The sequence below is a fragment of the Acanthopagrus latus genome, chromosome 4 (assembly GCF_904848185.1).
Source record: "Acanthopagrus latus isolate v.2019 chromosome 4, fAcaLat1.1, whole genome shotgun sequence".
NCBI lineage: Eukaryota > Metazoa > Chordata > Actinopteri > Spariformes > Sparidae > Acanthopagrus > Acanthopagrus latus.
The window spans coordinates 34,675,540-34,693,528 of NC_051042.1; the positions used below are offsets into that span (position 1 = coordinate 34,675,540).

Genomic DNA, 17,989 nt, shown 5'->3' on the forward strand with positions numbered 1-17,989 from the left:
CTGATCATATCTGACCAGATCTGATGTGACACATCAGGTGTGACAGAGGAGCCAAACTCTGTTGTGACCTGAGAACATTTGGATGTCATGTGTGTCTTCAGGAGAGACTCACCTCCGGTCAGACTTCCAGCGGCGAGCTGAACTCCGTCCTTCATCCCTGGACACAAAGTCTGAGTTTGTGCCGCACTGATCTTGTGTTTTGTTTTGGTTGTATTGTTGTGTGTCTGAGTTAGAGGAGTGTGAAGGGACTCTTTTAATCAGTTTGTTCTTGTGTTGTGTTGTGTTGTGTTGTGTTGTGTTGGGTTGTGTTGTGTTGTGTCGTGTTGTCGGTCCGGTGGCCTTGTAGGTTTCATTATTCACACAGTTTTATCTCTGAGGTCTGATCTTGTTCAGTTATTCTCTCACCTGTTCAGAAAAATGGAACTGTTCCACCCCGAAGGTCCAAACTGATAACACAGGACTGTTTTTGTATTTTGCTCTGATACATTTTTCATACAGTTTTTCAAAACTTAGTAGCTCCCACAGTGATCTTAATCTGAATATATATAGAATATATATATTTAAATCAGTGAAAATGCTCCTTCTGTTTATTCAGCCCTGACAGCTGACATGTGATATCTGCTCTCAGACTGCAGCCGCTGGAGCAACAGTCAACTCTGCAGTTTCCTTGAACTTTGGACTTCTTCTCTACAATCTGGTGTTTCTGCAGGATTTCTGTTTGTCTTGGCAAACTCTTGGTCTTGTGTTTGCAGACAGGTACAGTTTAGTCTCTCTTAAAGTTTCTGATTCTGTGTCTTCACAAAAGTGAATGTTTGACCTCCGTCCAAAAGCTTAAAAGATATTCCACATCATGACCTTAAACCTTTCTTCTTGAGCACTGTTGAGCCGTTGAAGTAGTTCAGTAAACTTTAACGTCATATTAGAAGGTTAATAATTGACTCTGCTGTGATACATTTAAGTGTATTTCAGTCACAAGGTTAAATGTTCCGTCGGGTCTGTCAGCATGTTGTCGGGCTGGACACAGAGCGTGACCTTCAGTCTGATGCTTTGTTCAGTGTTTTTTAATTCTCCACCTACATTTGTCTGACTGCTTTATTGACTTCCTGTCCAGAGAAAACCAGTTTCTCCAGATGTGTCCATGTTGAACGTTCTTGATAAAGTAAAGGGTGAAATGTTCCTTTATGTGCTGAGAAACTTCTCCTCCTCTTTTAGCTGTGATTCAGTCTGGGAATATATTTTCATCAAGAGTAGTTTTCTTCTCATCCTTTTATTTAAAGGTCCTGTTTGTAAGAGAGCTCATCAGACTCTGATGCTGTGGGCCTGAAGGACAGAACAGCGCCAGTGATCTTCTCCGACAACATCATCTCACCTCCACATTCATTAGCGTGGAGTCGCTGCAGTCGCTGACAGCAGACATTCAGAAGATGATGTTTCTGGTTTTAAACGTTTTAAACTGAAACTCAGGTCGTATCTCACAGATTAAATGATCCTGCTGATAATATTCTGTTTTTCCTCCAGTTCTACAGTTTGAACGCAGTACTTTTACTTTGTAGTGGAGCAGTTCAGGGTGTAAAAGTACTTTTATTTCCTGATTAAACGTCAGTTGTGTGTTTCCTGCTCAGGGTGCTGATCAGATTGTGACTGAGGTCTGAAGATGCTGTCAAGTGTTTGTTGGTGCAGCTCAGTCTGACTGGCTGTGATTGGCTCCTGGTGAGAGGCTAAGTGTGTGTGTGTGTGTGTGTGTGTGTGTGTGTGTGTGTGAGAGAGAGAGAGAGAGAGAGAGAGAGAGAGAGCGAGCAGGAAGTAAGAGCAGGCAGCCTATTGGCTGAGCCGGTGTGTGGGCGGGGCTTGTCCCGCTGGGGGCTGGTGCTGCTGCAGTCAGCCTCAGTGTTCCGGAGCAGCTGAGCAGAGAGCGGACTGTGTGCTGTGCTCGGACCGAACCCCGACCGGCTGCACACCGACACACACAAGGACTGTAGAGAACCGCGGACCGGTTCTGACAGCGGTACCGTCCACACTCCTCCAGCCCGGGCAGGGTGCACCGCGCTGCGGACCGAGCCTCTCTGGAGCTCTGCTGTCCGCTCTGCTACATGTGTGTCTGTGTGTGCACGAGCCTGTGAGGACAGTTTCTGCAGGGCTGTTACAGACACACACACACGCACACACACACACACGCACGCGGATACACACCTCTTGGATTGGACGATGCCACCACCTCCTGCAGAGCTTTGTCCCTGTTCCTGGATGGATTTTTGATTGGTTTACAAACCTGCTGGATTAAGACATGGAGTGATTCACAGCTCCGGACCAACAACAGTGGAAGTAACAGCCTCCCAGATCTACAGACACAGGTGAGCAAGGTGTTCACTCTCTGCCCCTGAGAAATGAAGATGATGATGATGATGATGAAGAAGAAACCAGTTTGAGTTTGATACTCAGATTTAACCCAGAGAGGATCAGAGGGAAGAGAGAGCAACAGAATCTCTCTGCAGAATGTAATTCTGCTTTTGATGGATTTTGTGTGTGTGAGTGACTGTGCGTGTGTGTGTGCGTGTGTGTGTGTGTGTGTGTGTGTGTGTGTGTGTGTGTGTGTGTGTGTGTGTGTGTGTCAGGTCCATGTGACCTGTGTGTTGGATAAGGTCTAACTGAGCTACATTCTTATCCGCTGAGCCATGTTCAGAAGCCCCCTCACAGTGCACACACACACACACACACACACACACACACACACACACACACACACACACACACAGTTTTCTCATGCATAACAGTCATTTGAAATGTTGATATTTCTCTGAATAAAAGATTTAATTCTCTGTAGGTCATGAATGTTTGAGGTTGTGATCGATGAACTCATTCTTCTGGTCGTATGTTTAAATCCTGGAAACGGAGGATCAGCTGCTGCAGGTTCACTCATGCAGCTACGATCAGTGAGAACAACAAAGTAAAAAGCTTCTGCACAAACGGCAGAATGTGATTGTGGGGCAGGAGAGAGGATAGAATCACCTGGATGATGAATCGTGTCACTCTCACCTGCTCTGCCTCTTCTCACCACTGATTTATTCCATCAGTCCATTCAGGCCGTCGTGCTTTTAAACCCTGAGGCTCCCAGCGAGGCAGCGATTGTACTTTGTATTCTGAAGCTGAAGGTGTCTCTGCACATTTTGCCTCAGGATCCGTCCTCCTGCGTGGACGGGGATGGATTTCATTTGAATAAAGGAAGATACGAGTGTCATTAAAGTTTCCATTATTTCAGAGCCTGTTCCCGTCAGTCAGCTGCAGCCTCAGCACGTCCATGAGTGTGTTTGTGATCGGCTCTTTTTAAACACATCCTGCAAAAACACCACGCTGAACTGAACAACGCCCCCAGTGTGTGATCTTTAGATTACATGCCAGCGTTTTGTGTGTGTGTGTGTGTGTGTGTGTGAGCATCTCGTCCTGCTGACTCACCCTTTTTTCCACACAGTCAGTGATTCAGGCCTGTTACTCCGTCCGCTAACAGCTTGTGGAACAACAACGCCTTGTTCCGCGCCCGTACGTCCAACAGGTTGGAAGAATGACGCCCCGCTGCTGCTTTGAACAGCTCAGATAGGCGACTGATGCACGTGAGAGCTGAAAGGAACAGCTGCAGTTACGTCCAGCAGCCACAGGGGGAGCCAAAGCATCATGACATTGTTTATTGTGCATATTAATCAACTGTTACTTTAATAACTTCCGGAATGAGTCCTAAGTTAGCATGAAGAAGCAAGATGGATGTGTTGGTTAACAAACCACGTCAACGGGTGCTAAATGTGAAAACAGTTAGCGGTTGCTAACAAGTGTCTGAATGAGACTACAGAGGTTGTCGGGGACATTAAACGTCCTCACAGCAACACGGAGACTCATCTACTCACTAGTCCGTCTTTACAGGCCACTTTAGTTCCACACTGTTCTAACTCTGACTTTACAACTTGGACACTGATCAGTTTATAGAAAACCTGGATAGTAATTGTGCAGTAAGACTCTTAGTGGTGGAGACGTTCCAGTCATGTGACCGTGATGTCGTCTGTTTGTAGCCTAACATTAGCTTCTTACTGCTACACAGTTAATTTATCTGTGGAGATTATCTGGATGAACAGAACCTGGACAGATCAGAACCTTGTGTTTGACACACCGATTATTGTCTTTAATAACCCAGAATCACAGAGGGAACCAGGACCATGCTGACTTATCAAACCAGAAAACTTTTTTTTAAAAATCTGGACCGAAATATGAGAAAAAGATTCTTTTCTTCAGACGCTCCCAAATATTGATAACGGTGCAGCCCAATCTGAAAGTCTCCCGGGCCCACCAGAACTTTTAATCACAACTCTGTTCACATGATTGAAGCAATTATGAGATAATGAAAAATATTTAATGGTAATTTCAAACTTGATTACAACATTGAACACTCTGGCGGGCCGCCTGCAGAACCTTCACTGCTCACCAGGATTTAACAGCGTGCAGCTGCTTTGTGACGATACATTTCAGGATTTGGACTTTAACATCTACACATCCAGCAGACACACGGCGCCACATCAGCATTCGACTGAAGAAGTATTTGTGTCACGTGATGAATTTAAGTCTGCTGTTCACACGTTTGCCTCTGGCCAGGTGTCCGTCTTCACCAGCTGATCTCTGCTGACGAGTCTGTTCGTCCCTCTTTCTATTAACGGCGGCGAACACTTCGCCTGCATGTTTCACACGGTAATATTTAAATATTCATCAGTTGAGCGAAGGTGTGCCAGAGTGCCGCTCGGAGAGGGAACAGTCGCAGTGGCACTCGGCTCTCACTGACTCCACACTTAACCCGTCCAGGAAGTGTGAAATCAGATTTAGGAAATGAGAAACGCCATTTGCATCCGCTCGGAAATCCCTGGAGTGTGCGATTGGATTTCCTGATGACGCGTGTCACACTTCACCTCAAGCACTTCATGTTAATGCGGCTGTTAGTGGAGGGAACGGTGAGGGATCAGAGCCCGGAGGGTTCAGACCCAGACCGGTGCCGGATACTGAGGCCGACTGTTCTACACATGTGGTTAATGATGTCATCAGGGTTGTTTCTCTTTGGACCGATCAGCTGTCTGTGTTATTAACCTGGAGGTGTGAGGGTCATCTCAGAGGACACTGCCAAGCTGCATTATGGGAACTGTAGGATGTTTGTGGAGGTTGGTTCGTAGATAAACCAGGATATCTTTTACCTTTTTCAATGATGAATACACACTATCGCCACCTGATGGTGTGGAGAGTTATTTCCTCTCGTGCAAGAGCAGAAGGTGTGCTCTCATTGGCTGTCGGCTGGAGTCTCTGCTGTGTGCTCATTGGTTGAGACACAGGCGGCTGATGTTGGTTTGTTGTCACTGGTTCTTTTAGATATTCCAGTATTTAAAATGAGAGGCTGACTGTTGGTCCGGCTGATTATCGGAGCCGATGTTCAGCATTTTCTCTGATTACAGGTATCGTGAAGTTTGTGTCCGATTCTGCTCTGATGCAGCGTCCTCTCTGTCTGTAATCACGGCTCAATGTCCCGCCCACGACACTCTCTGATTGGTTAACCATCATTAACGCCTGACAAGTAGCTAAAGTTATCAAACACTTGTAGTATGGAAGTGTGAAGGAGCAGGAGACAGAAATACTCAAGTCAAGTTCCACAAAATTATACGTAAGATTCAGATTTTTTTAACTTCAAATGTATGTGGTTTTCAAATATCGATCATCTGTGTCCTTGTTTACTATTGTGTATTGGTGTTTTTCGTCACCCTGTATTTACAGTGTTGAACAAAGAAAAGCTGACAAAAGTATTTGTTTAATAAATGACTGAAATGATGAATTGTCAAAATAGTTTTCTGTAGATTGACTAATCGATAGTCGCTGCAGCGCTAAAGTCAAAAATATAAACAGTGGATAGAAAAACGACCTCACAGACACTGTGAACATTAAATATGAATATTAATGATATAACACAAAGCTGATCATGACTAAAGTTTGTCTCAGTTTGGTGTGAAAGAACTCAACGTCATCCAACGACCTGCTGGATGATCTGAAACAATTAGTCGATTAATTGATTTAATAAGTGGAACAGAACATTTATTCACAGCGATGCTGATAATCAACTTAACATTTATGTATATTTCAAGCAAAATACCAACATTTCACACAGTCGAGAGGATTTGATGCTTTTTATTGTTAAAAAGTGAAAGTAAACTTCATTTCTGTTGGTTTTGGAGCTTTTGGTTTGATGAATCAAACATTATCAGACATCAGCTGTCGGAGCAGAACATGGCATCACATGTCACATCTGACTGAGCAGGTGTCCACTTCCTGTTGGTTTCATCTTGAGATGATACTAATTCTGATAATATCTGTAATAAGCTGAAATGTGAAACACAGTTGGGCAGTTAGGAACAGAAGCCGCTCCATCTCGAACATGTGGCGAGTCGCTGCAGAGCAACTGAGCGAATAATTACAGAAGCGTTAGCATCCACGCGACGACACTCAGCGATCGATGGTTACTGTGATCGGTCTAACCTGTTACAGTTGGTGACAGATGGCTGAGATGCTAATTGATCACAGAGAAAGAGAAGAAGCGATGGAGAGGAGGGGGGCGGAGGAGGAGGAGGTTTAGAAATGATTAAAATTAAAAAATGAGACAAAGAGGAAAACAGCAGATGTTCCAGAATCGTTCTGCAGGTCCGCCGGGAGCTTCATGTGTGCATCACTGTAATCACGCTTTCATTTGTGATGAATAAAATAATCCATAAACCGTGAATTTGATCAGAATTTTAACAGAGATTGAACCCTGTTCCACCCAGATGATTATAATAAATCACGACATCTCCTCGTTAGGAGCAGAAGTGAGAGTCTGGGATGTGAAGACTCAGATGGAGATCAGGTGCAGAGTTTATACTTGTGAAAATGATCTGTAAACAAACAGTAACTTAATATTCTGCCTCTCTAACATGATCACTATGAAGCTTTTTGTTATAAATGTACTTTTTGCAACAGATAGTGATTATTTCATTATTCTAGTTTCCCTCAAACAGAGCCAGGCTAGCTGTTTCCCTCTGTTTCCAGTCTTTATGCTAAGCTAAGCTAACTGTCTCCTCCTACTTTACAGACAGCGACATCAAACTCTCACAAGAAGTGAATGAGAACATTTCCAAATCTAATGAACTAAGTAATGTTTTACAGAGCACAAACTTGATGAGTCTTTTTGTTAAATTGCTTCCAACAGATCTTCGGTTCTGAGAAGAATCAGGAGTAACGACCCGGTTTCATTTGATTCTTCCTCTTCTTTGACCCTCAGTGGTGGTTCTGCTCTGTAACGAGCTCGTCCTGCTCTGTTGTCTGCAGAACAGAAAATGGGACTCGACCATTAAAATATGGCTGATCAATATTTCAAAGGTATATTCTGTATAATATTAATGTTACAGGCTCTGCTGAGTGAGCCCTAATGTACTCTGCTGCTCGTATAGCTGATGGTGTAATAATAGTTTTATTCCACCTCTCAACCACTTCTGTAATTCACAGCACTTCAAGAATTCTTCCTCCTCGTCTAATAAAACATCAAGCTTCTACTTTTCCACTTCACTTCCTCTGAAGTTAATATACAACACATATTACAGGTGTGCAGATATGACTTCCTCGACCCATCAGTGAGCCACACTGCAGCGGCCGACATGTTCTGTTGGGTTAGGTACTGCTGGTACAAGAACCTTCATACCGGCACCTTGTCTCTGGGTTACTGTACTCTCTCCTTGGTGTCAGCCCGCGTCACGGCCTCTTGATGTCTCCTGACGCACCGGTTATTGTTTAGTTTTGTAATCATCTGATCTGATCAAACCTCAGTGTGTGCAAGCAAAAAAAAGAAAATCCTCATCGTTCATGTCAGAGAGTTCAACTCTGCGTGAAGAATTGCAGCGCAGGCAGTGAAACGCGGCGGGCTCTTCAGATTCAGGCGTATCTGAAGTTTGACCAGGTGTTTGCTCAGGTGAGATGTGTTGCCGTCAATGTTTTGGGGTGGGACAAAACATCAACACAGCAATTTTCACTTAAGATACAATAATCGATACACCGGAGCCAAATACTGATTTTAATAATTTAGTGCTGATGTCATTGGGTCGGTACCCAACTGCAATGTTGCTTCACAACCATGAACACACACACACACACACACACACACACACACACACACACACACACACACACACACACACACCGTCCTGCTGAAAACAGCCCCTGACAAACCCTCTGTTTCCTCCCGTGTGGTTGACAGAAGCTGCAGCGAGCGGCTGGTTTAGTTGTTGACAGTGGAGCCATCAGAGCACCAGCTTCTCTTCAATTAAATGAAATCAGATCCTCCTTTATTTCGTCTGATCCTCTTTTAATTGCTGACCCGTCTCCTGCGGTAAGCAGCAGGGCAGCAGACGGATTCTCAACAGGCAGAATTAACGACCGCTATCTGCTGCTTCTGCCGGTAGCTTTGTCCTCCTCCACCTCTCCTTCCTCTGTCTCTGCTCCATTTTGTCCCTCCACCCCTCCATCCATCCCCTCTCTACTGCTAATGGTTTCTCCATTAACCCCACCTGACGGCTGTGTGGGTAATTACAGATTTATTTACGGCCCGTGGCCACACACAATGAGAAATAAATAACGTGTTTGGCTGAGCGGAAAGAGACATTATCCAGCCGTGCATTTCACAGATTTGACCACACAGTTAAGCCTTCATACACACACACACACACACACACACACACACACACTTTCTTTCTCTTTAATGGAAGCTGCTGTTGCCACAAGGTCTGCACAGTATTGTCTCTGGATGTCCTTGCCGCTGCTGTATCGTCACTTTAACTGGAGCCCGGTGAGTTTTTCTCTCCCGCTGCCGTTTGATGAGCAACAGGATGATGTAGGATGAAATCTTTGTGGACTCTGATGCAGGTGGAGACAGACTGTGTTTCACACCAGCCCTCACCTGAGCTGCATCTTCAGGCCTCCAAAAATAAAATCATTTTTTAGTTTATCCAGTTGTTCTTAACGCTACAGAGCGATCATTCATGTGGAGTCATGTTTGTATGAACCTCAGTCCGACCCTCCCTCTCTTTGAGCTCTGGTTTTGGTCTCCACCAGCGCCTGAGGGGAACATGTGTCTCTTTAGCTGCTGGATGCTCCACTGAGTTCACCAGCTACTCTTAAACTGTCTGTCTGCTGTTTGCTGATCAGCAGGAAGTGTGCGTGTGCTTTTTATAGCTTTTTCTCTTGAGAACAGTAAACGCTGGAATAAAAAGGTGTCAGTGTGTCTGTAGACAGGAGGCCTGTGCTGCTGCTGCTAACAGAGCTAACACTGATTTAACACAGTGTCACAGTTGTGACCTAACGTGTGGATATAATGAATCATTCAGTTTTGTAATGAACTCTTGATTTCTGAGTTTCACTGTTCTTTTCTTCCTCGATGCGCGGCCGAGCTTAGATTAGCAGCTACAAGAGTTTGGCTTGAAAAGGCTGTAAATCTGATCTGAGATCAGTTAGTGACCTGTTCTCTGCTGCAGACTGTGATCACAGCAGACGAGCTGTGTGGAGACATCTGATGTTTCTGTGGTTAAATCCATCTGTTTTACTGTGAAGCTCCAGAACTGTTCTGTGGTCCACGACACTTCACTGGACTTTCTGTTGGTACACGGAGAACAAAGTGATTTAACTTTAATTTTATGGTTCTCAGGCCAAAAGACATTTATGTGATTATTATGATTTATGTCAGATTGAAATATTACGTGTGGTCTTTTCTTTTTATCTTGCATGTTTTTACTCAACTTCTTTAAAACCCAATCAGATGCTTCCAGAACCAGGAACGTGTTCACCTGCTTCTCCAGTCTGCTCATTTTATTGAATGTGTTTTTAATCACAATCGAACATTATCCTCATGTCGATAGAAAAGCTTCTTTGTACCATATTCATTAAGTTTCTGCGCTCGTCTGGTCGTCTTCATGTGAGGAAACAGATTTCTGTGTTTGTGTGTGCGGCTCGTCTTTTCTGAGCGTCGACCTCCTTTCTCAACATTTCCTGAACCAGATCCAGACCGCACAGACGACTGCAGACTTGCGTGGCCTGCTGGGCTGCATGCTAATAATCCCTCTGAAGCTCTGATTGATTTCAGGTCATTATCTGTTTGCTGTGTTTGTGTTTTAGCTCCCGTGCAGCTGAGAGCTGCCTGTCAGATTTACACCGTCCAACACTGAGGATAAAACGTTAACAAGTGTGGTCAGATTCAGCAGTTAAGACGTCTGTTTATCGCCGCTGCTGCAGTCATTTATACCTGCTCCATTTTGATTTACTCCGTGTCATTAAAATGTCTGCTGACTGCACTTTTATTGTCATTTATCCAATCATATAGAGAAACATTAGGAGGATAAAATATAACACGATAATCCTCCTTTGTTGGTCCGAGTGGTTCGACGCTGTGGTGCTGTTTTTATTTCTGCATCACTCAGATTTTGTCTGAGTTTCCGAGTGTTTTAAAGAAAACATTTGGTGCACCAGATGTGCTTGGTAATCCAAACGGCGAGTAATGAAGTGAGCCGGTTATTTTAAGGAGCCGCTGCAGAAGTTTAACACATTAACATCAGTTTCTTCATCATGTTGAGTTGCTGTTCTGTGACCGACGGAGCTTTTACTCTCAGTCTCAGTTTGGGCTTCGACTTTACAAAATGCTCAATGTAATTATGTAAAGATGAAATGCATTATGGGAAATGTAGGATCCATTGTTTCTGGAACATGAAACAAACCAGTGCTGATGCTCCATTTGCACACGCAGGTCCATTCTGTGGCCACATGTCATTTAGCCACTCTGCTCCAGCCGACGTAGCCACGGTGCTACGAATGAGGCAACCCACCCTCCAGAAGAAATATCCAGTAGAAATATCCAGTGGTGTGGCTCAGACTGTATTAACTCCACCACCTTCCCTCCACCCCCGCTGAGAAAATCCTGTCATGAGAATGTGATGCCACATTTGGTCCAAACGTCACTGTGACCTGCCGACATTACATCCTGCAGACTGGGCTGCATGAGGGAGTCAGTTCATTTCCTGCGATATGGATTTATTAAGTACTGAGAGACTCGTCTGCGTTCTGATTCTGACTGCTGGAACTGAAGTGACGTGCCGAGTGGGCCGACTGAGTTCCCGTACTGGCAGTGACCTTGAGGAGTAGATTCATTCTGCATTTGAATCAAAACCGAATCTTTTTAATTTTTTTTGCCATTTTGTGTCTCTTTTTGTGAAATATTGCGTTTGGATGCGTCCCGTGTCTGGACCTTGAAACTTGACTTTGAAAGGGACGGAAAAACAGAAACACGTTCAGTTTCTTAGAAAAATAATGGTTGATAAAAACATTTATAAATCTGCTGTATTGAATGATAAAGCTGCTGCGAGGAGCTTTGACTTCATGTTGCTGCGGTGGATGGAGGCGGTATGAGCACCAGCACCTCCTGTGGTAAAGATCCGGCTCTTCATGCATTTGTTCTGGAAGCCATTAAAATAAATCTGCAACATATTAAAGATATTGTAACAGAAATAGCCGATCTTCTCACTGTTGGCTTATATAGGTCACATACAGGCATCAGTTTTAAATTAAAAGTAATTTGTAGCCATTTACTTAATAAACCATGATTCACCTGAGAAGCACAGAGCTGATATTCCTGGTCAGACATGATCTGACGTCGCGCTCCGTCTCTCATCTCATCACTCGGTCTCTGTGTGGAAGGAGTCGAGGTGTTCGCTCACGTGTCCGTCGCCTCGGCAGCAGCAGGAGGATAAAACCTGACCCGGGTTCTGCTGTGTGATACGAAGCCGAGCTGCTCATCGCCTTCAGCGCCGAGCTGCACGTGGGAGTCCAGCTCTGATTTGATGCCTTTTATAGAGGAAACATGCTGCTTTTCTGTGTGTGTGTGTGTGTGTGTGTGTGTGTGTGTGTGTGTGTGTTTCAGTGGTCTTATGAAGGAGAATAAATGGTTGACTGAGATGTCAGTTTAGTTTCAGCCCGACAGTGAATGAGTGGAATGAAAAAGAGATTCAGGAACGTTTGGACCTCGTCTGATCCGCGGTCGCGTCCGAACACGATTTCAGTTCTATATTTGACTTTTGGAGCTGTGAGCTGACCAGGCAGACAAATCACTCACTGTCTCACTGTGTGTTACACGACAAAGACTGACAGATCTGCTGCTTTCTGGTTTTACTCTTGAAACAGCTGATCAAGTCACAATTGACCCACCAAGTATAAGAAATAAACCTGAGGGTCTGTGTTGAAGTCCTGAACTCTGTGTACTGAGTCCCAAACAACCGACTTGACGGAGTGTTGCAGTGATATAACGCACCACCTCACCTCGTGAAAGGTGAGCAGCTCACAAGAGATGGATAAAAGAATTACAGTTCGATGGTCATTAGTTGGACCTTCTTGTAAATTCAGCAAATGTTCCACATGAACTTCTTTCCGTGTGTCTGTTTGTCTCACCGATGTGATATTTGCATTTAAAGTGGGGAAGTGAGATCTGATTGGTTAATGTCTGGTGTGAACTGTCGGATCTGTCCACTTGTGACTGAATGACTCATGAAGGACGGTTACATCAGGTGTGAGTCAGCTGTGCTAGTAAAGAAGAGGAATTATCTGTTTTGATAAAATAAAGACTAAGAGAGGACGAGCCTGGAGGATCCGACAGAGCCGTTGCTGTATTCAGCTTTTTATGAGCACAGCTGGTCTGTCAAGGGCTCATTTTTCTAAAGACGGGAAAAAAATTTTTACTCATAAAGTAAAAATTAATCTTTTAGTTTAACTGTAAAATTTGAAATGTGCAAATTGTGCGAGCTGCTCCTGAAGGACCTGAAGGAGGCGAGTGTGTGGTTCTGCTTATATACCATTTATTGTTCTGGGAGTTTCTGGATGTTATTTTGCAGATGTTGAACAGAAACTCTCCTGTCTTTGTTCTGTTCACCTCTGTGTCTCCAACACGTTGCTGTCGGAGTTGTTGGGGGTGTTTTGGTCCTAATGGCCTGTGTCCAACATGTGGCTTCTCAACTTGCCAAATTTAACTTGGCATTTGTGGGGCTGTGGGGTGGCTGTGGGGTGGCTGTGGGGTGGCTGTGGGGAGGCTGAGGGGAGGCAGAGGGGAGGCAGAGGGGAGGCAGAGGGGGGGCAGAGGGGAGGCTGAGGGGAGGCAGAGGGGAGGCAGAGAGGGGGGGGGGGGTCGTGGGGAGGCAGAGGGGAGGCTGAGGGGGGTCGTGGGGAGGCAGAGGGGAGGCAGAGGGGGGGCAGAGGGGGGTCGTGGGGAGGCAGAGGGGGGACTCCTGCAGGGCAGTATGAATGGAGGATCAGGGAGAGGAGGCGTTGGGGCGGGGGTAAGGTGTTGTAGCCCTGGGAGGTGTCGGCTCTCTTCATGCCGGCTCTTTTGTTCCCGCCGTCGGCCTCTTCGTATTCAGATGGTCTGTTAGCGGGTGTCAGGAACATTAACGCTGCCCCCTCAGATGGATCTGTGCTCCTCTGGCTGCTGAACTGTTTGCAACATTTTCTCTGCTGAGGCTCCTTGAGGTAAGACCTGAACCCTGGAATCTGACCTTTTTTAGTTTTGTTTCTGTGTCACAGATATTGATTTTGCACAGTTTTCGGTTCATCTGCGATGTGGCAGCTGCAGGCAGCAAAAATATGAGAGGGAAGCATGAGGCCAAGGTGCCGAGACCCAGAGAGAGGCCTGGTGTGTTTCAGACTGGACTAGATGAGTTTCACAGATTGAGAGAAAACTTCTGCATTAAGTTTTGGATATTCTGCAGTTGAGGAGCTTCACACAACGCTCAATAGTTCCTGAGGGAAGGACGGGAGATGTCTTTTAGAGCTGACGACTGAATTGGATATAAAATATAACAAAAACCAACATAAAGGACCCTCGGAGGCAGTGAGTGTTAGAGCCCTTTATACCTGAGAGAGAGAGTCATATGTTGTTGTATTTAACTGGCTGAGATCTGTGGCTTCAGCTCTCACGTCTGATTGGCTGGAATGTTTTAAAAGCAGTTTCATGTTGTGTTTTGTTGAAGTGAACTTGCAACAACAGATGTGATCTGAACTTTTACTCCAGCGAACATGTTGAAGCCGAGTGCTTTCAGTCAGTTCTCTGGATGTTTGTGGCACCTCGTGTTCTTCACGAGCCCTTTTCTGCATCATGTCCACGACTCTGAGCAGACATCTGGAGGTCGTGTTCCACAGTCTCGAGGTGGAAAGACTCCATTCCAGCATATTTTGGATCCTGTAATTTTGCGTCACAAATTCAAGATGGCAGAGTGAAGAAGAGACGTACCAAAGTACCTCTGGAACAGTTGTTAAATCCTCTTATTATGTAGAAAACCAGACGGGTAAATTAATTTGTGAGAAATATGTTAAATGAGATTTTGAACATGAACATTGATCTCATCCGTCCAGTCTGGTCTGCGTTTATGCCAAAAGAGAATTTTGTTCCTGTTTTTGGTGAATAATGTCCAACTGGAGCAGACAGACACAACATATACAGGAACAATATTTATAAAATCTGGTTTAAAGTATTTCTAACGTCTCTGAGTTGAATAATATTGTTTTTATCTGAGAATAAAATGATTCAACAGTTATTCCAGAATCACTCTGCACACCAGTGGTGCAGGCTAATTCCTTCAAAACAACATATACCGAGTTTATTAGCATCATTTTTCACTTGTTAATAATTCATTGATGAAATGTAACTCAGATGAGTCAGATGTGCTGGAACAACATCCCACGTGGCCTTCGTCTCAGAGGGAAGTGGATTTAGGAAGTTATTTCCACAGACGCCTGGTTTCATGTGTGAGCTGATCTGTGATCGTGCTCACAGCGGCTCCGACTGATAATCACGCTTTCTGTCCGCTGGGACGACTGTTATTATTTTTGGACCGGGTGACGGCTCCCTGTCAGCTGTGGCTGATCTCTGACGGAGGTGTCAGATGGAAAATGTGGCATTTTATTCAAATGTGAGAGAAAGCACGACCAGATGTTTGTTAACGAAGCGAGTGAGTTGTGTGTCGGTGAGTCTTCTCTGCAGATGAATGATTGTACTGGGTAACTCTGACGCAGGTGCTAATGAGTGATGCTGTGCCTGGTAACACTGCAGGCAGACTGGATGAGACACAAGATGTTTCTGTGGTTCAGTCCAAATGTTGAGAAAAGCTGCTGAGTCCTCGTCTGAATCCCGGGAGAGGACTCGTCATCCTTGCTGTACGTCTCCGTCTTGTCTCTGCTCGTCAGTCCTGCTGGAGCTGAACTTTGCTCCCAGCATGCCTTTATTGTCCCCTGATTGACAGCTCCAGTCCTGACCGGGACATTCAGCGTGACAGCTGATGATGGATCAGCTGGAGACGATGTGTTCGTGTGATTCAGCCTTTTGTGACAGCGCTGGTTCGCTCTGTTTCCTCTCCTCACACGAGGGTTTGATACGAGGCTGATACGATCGCCTGCAGCCCGAGTGAGGACTGACGTCCATCACGTGGTTCCGTCTGTTATAAGAGACGATTCACACGATGGATTTAAACACTGTTTTATCATTTCAGGAGTCATGAACGTATTGTGTTCTTATTTTCACTTCACACCAGGCAGTAATTGCAGTATTTATGTCTGATATTCTTTAATTGGCTTCCTGAATATTGTACAAAGACAGAATATTAATAGTCGCTGGGACCAACACGTCCTCCAGCGGGTCGCTGTGCTCCAGTTATCAGGGATCGCTCTGCTCGGTTTAGATCAGGATGCTGACAAGAAGAGCTCAGACCAAACATCAGATTCTGTTCTGGTTGTGGACCGGCGGACCAGCGGACCAGAGGACCAGCTCTTCATTCTTGAAGTCCACGTGTGTTTTGTCTTTAAGACTGCACGAGCTTGTCACCTCACCTGTGATCACGAGCTTTGGGAAGTGATTGAAAGAATGAGACGGCAACGATGAGCTGCTCCTTCAGGAGTCAGCGGTGGTGGCACCAGGTTTTCCAGGGCAGAACCAGGGCAGAACCAGAACTCGTTGAAGGGATTATATGTCTGATCTGACCTGGGAACACTGGGGCTCCTGCAGACGCCAGAACACTTTAATCAGCCTGCAAGTTTGTTCATCCAGTTCATGAAGTTGAACCCGTGAAGGTTTTGGGTTCTGAGCCTGTGTTTTCTCTCCTCTCCGCTGCTTCAGTGATGAGTTCCATTCTTTGCCTTTAAAGTCTGAACTAATGAATATTATAAATATGAAGAAACCTCCCCCTCCTCATCTTGTTTCTCTTCTTAATGAGTTATTTGATCTTTTCTTTCTGCTCACGAGCTGAATGTAAAACATTTATCTGGATCATTACTCATTCATTCATGCGAGCACTCGGCACAGACGAGAGATGAAATGCTGATGTATGATTGTAGCTGGACGACGGTGTTTTAATGTGGAGTGTAAGATCATTTTCACAGACGGAGAGGAATCTCATTAACAACACAAGAGGTGACAAGTGAGGGGTAACTGTGATCCTGTGCTGTTAACAAGGCAGCGAGATGTGCGTTAATATCACTTCAGATATTCATGATTTTACTTTGTGTTGCTACAAGTTCAAATCTTGTTTAACTCAAGTTCACTCGCCGTCATGGAGGATGGTGTGTTCTTCTTCTTCTTCTTCTTCTTCTTCTTCTTCTTCTTCTTCTTCTTCTTCTTCTTCTCCTTCTCCTTGTGTCCTGCGCTGGTTGTGGACAGGAAGCCAGCCGGAGGCAGCTGGAGGCTTCGTCCTCACAGACTCAGTCAAACTTTGATGATGTCTCCAGAAAGCTGCTCGGCTCGATCCTTTACACGTCTGCCAGGACGTCCCAGAGGACTTTGTTTGTGTGTCGGTACATGTGAGGGAGGCTCAGCTCTGTGAGGCCGCTGACTGCAGGTTTTACATGTTGTAACTGATTTAGATGAAGTTAATGACAACTCTGATTCCAACATCTTCAGTGTGAATATGTTCTGGTGTCTTTGCTCGTCTGTGACAGTAAACTAAATATTTGCTGTGGACAAAACAAGACAACAACAGCAAGACGCTGATTGACATTTTTTGTATTACATTTGTCATTATTGTTGTCGTGTGGACCAAACTAGAGCCGACTGACACTCGACTGTTATTTTGGGTCAAAGCTGATATCAGGTAACACAGAAATTCAGCTGGCGATCTTTCGGTTGATGTAGCACAGTTTTTACAATCATTCCTCGTGTGTTTGAGGAAAACTGGAGACAAAAATGTATAACAGAGGCAGAATATCTTCCACTGACAATAAGGTTTGATATCAGTACATCTCAGACAACTTATAAGATGATACCATATATCTGTGATAAGCCAATATCTGCCGATGATATCAGCCAATCAATACATCGGTCAGGCTCCAGAATCTTACAGGAAATATGATCATTAAATCTGAGATGTGTGATGTCCTTGAACGCACCGTCGAGTGGTGATCATCACACTCTGATGATGTAACGTCGTGATGGATCGTCTCTCTGCAGCTGAATCCAGCAGGTTTATTACTTTATTTTATTTTTCATTAATTTGGTTGTCAAAGAGTCGAAACATTAAACTCCCAGCGTGTAACGTCAGAATACAATAAAATGTGAGATATGAAGCTGCTCTCACTGTTCATGGTTTGTGGGTTTATTAAACACTCATATTATTATTTAAGTGATCATTTTAAATAAAAGAGGAGGTTTAAATTTCTGCATATTTCTACATTATATTTATATTTTGTGAGGTTGTGGAGGAGCGCTGATGCTCACAGTCTTCTGTCAGAACGTGTTTTTACCTTAAAGCCACAGCAAGTTAGATGCACCAGGTTTCCTCCACCTGAACAACATCATATCAACTCCTCGTGTCCTGCTGTGGTTCTGATCCGTGGTGACACACAGCGGCAGAGAGGGAGAGGATGCTGAGTCAGGGTGAAG

General features: G+C 44.8%; 1 protein-coding gene across 3 annotated transcripts in view; it reads left to right on the forward strand.

Annotated features, from left to right (window-relative positions):
- Positions 1 to 1,881: 1,881 nt before the first annotated feature.
- Positions 1,882 to 17,989, forward strand: part of large2 (LARGE xylosyl- and glucuronyltransferase 2) — a 72,147-nt gene continuing 56,039 nt past the window's right edge. For all 3 annotated transcript variants that reach the window (XM_037095654.1, XM_037095652.1, XM_037095656.1), the window contains exon 1: positions 1,882 to 2,351. The gene's annotated coding sequence lies outside the window, so the exon portion shown is untranslated. The remainder of the gene's footprint in view (positions 2,352 to 17,989) is intronic.